General features: G+C 42.2%; 1 non-coding gene across 1 annotated transcript; it reads right to left on the bottom strand.

Moving 5' to 3' along the window:
- Positions 1-210: 210 nt before the first annotated feature.
- On the bottom strand, positions 211-317 carry LOC112715343 (small nucleolar RNA R71). Its single transcript, XR_003159633.1, has one exon. It is a non-coding gene; the product is annotated as a small nucleolar RNA R71 (small nucleolar RNA).
- Between the last annotated feature and the right edge of the window lie 593 nt (positions 318-910).

The following is a 910-nucleotide window of genomic DNA, read 5'->3' as shown; positions in this document are numbered from 1 at the left end:
AATCAACACCTAACCACCTTCATTAGAATTTGTGACACTGTGAAGTCTAATGGAGTCCACCTGGATGTCTATAGGCTGCTCTTGTTCCCTTTTTCACTCAAGGACAAGGCATCCAAATGGCTTGAATCCTTCCCAAAGGAGAGCTTAACAAATTAGGAAGATGTGGTGAACAAATTTTTTGCAAGATTCTACCCTCCTCAAAGAATCAACAGGCTGAGAGCTGAGGTACAGACTTTCAGGCAGCAAGATGGTGAGACTCTCTATGAAGCATAGGAGAGATTCAAGGACTTAACAAGAAGATGCCCACCAGATATGTTCAATAAATGGGTTCAACTTCACATTTTCTATGAAGGTCTTTCCTATGAGTCAAAGAAGGCCATAGATCATTCATCAGGAGGCTCTCTAAATAAGAAGAAAACCATTAAAGAAGCCATAGATGTCATTGAAACAGTTGCTGAGAATGACTACTTCTATGCCTCCGAAAGACGTAACACTAGAGGAGTAATGGAGCTGAACCACATGGATGCATTGCTAGCTCAAAATAAGATGATCACCAAGCAGCTAGCAGATCTTACTAAGAAGGTGGAGAAAAACCAAGTTGCAGCAGCCATCACTTCATCACCAGCTCAATAAGGAGTGAATATATGAGAAGAAGGTGACTGGGAGCAAGCCAACTATGTTGGAAACTCGCCTAGACAAATCCATGATCCATACTCCAAAACTTACAACTCTGGATGGAGAAATCAACCCAACTTTGGGTGGGGAAATCAACAAGACCAAGGTCAAGACCAGAGACGCCACAACCTCAATTCCAACAATAATACATCTCATCAACACACCTCACAGAGATCCTATCAACACTCACCTAACCAACCTTCTCAACCACCTAATCTCAACCCACCATCACTAA

The sequence above is a fragment of the Arachis hypogaea genome, chromosome 1, assembly GCF_003086295.3.
Source record: "Arachis hypogaea cultivar Tifrunner chromosome 1, arahy.Tifrunner.gnm2.J5K5, whole genome shotgun sequence".
In the NCBI taxonomy this organism is placed as follows: domain Eukaryota; kingdom Viridiplantae; phylum Streptophyta; class Magnoliopsida; order Fabales; family Fabaceae; genus Arachis; species Arachis hypogaea.
The sequence above is the reverse complement of the archived record's forward strand: the minus strand, read 5'-3'. Positions and strand labels throughout refer to the sequence as shown.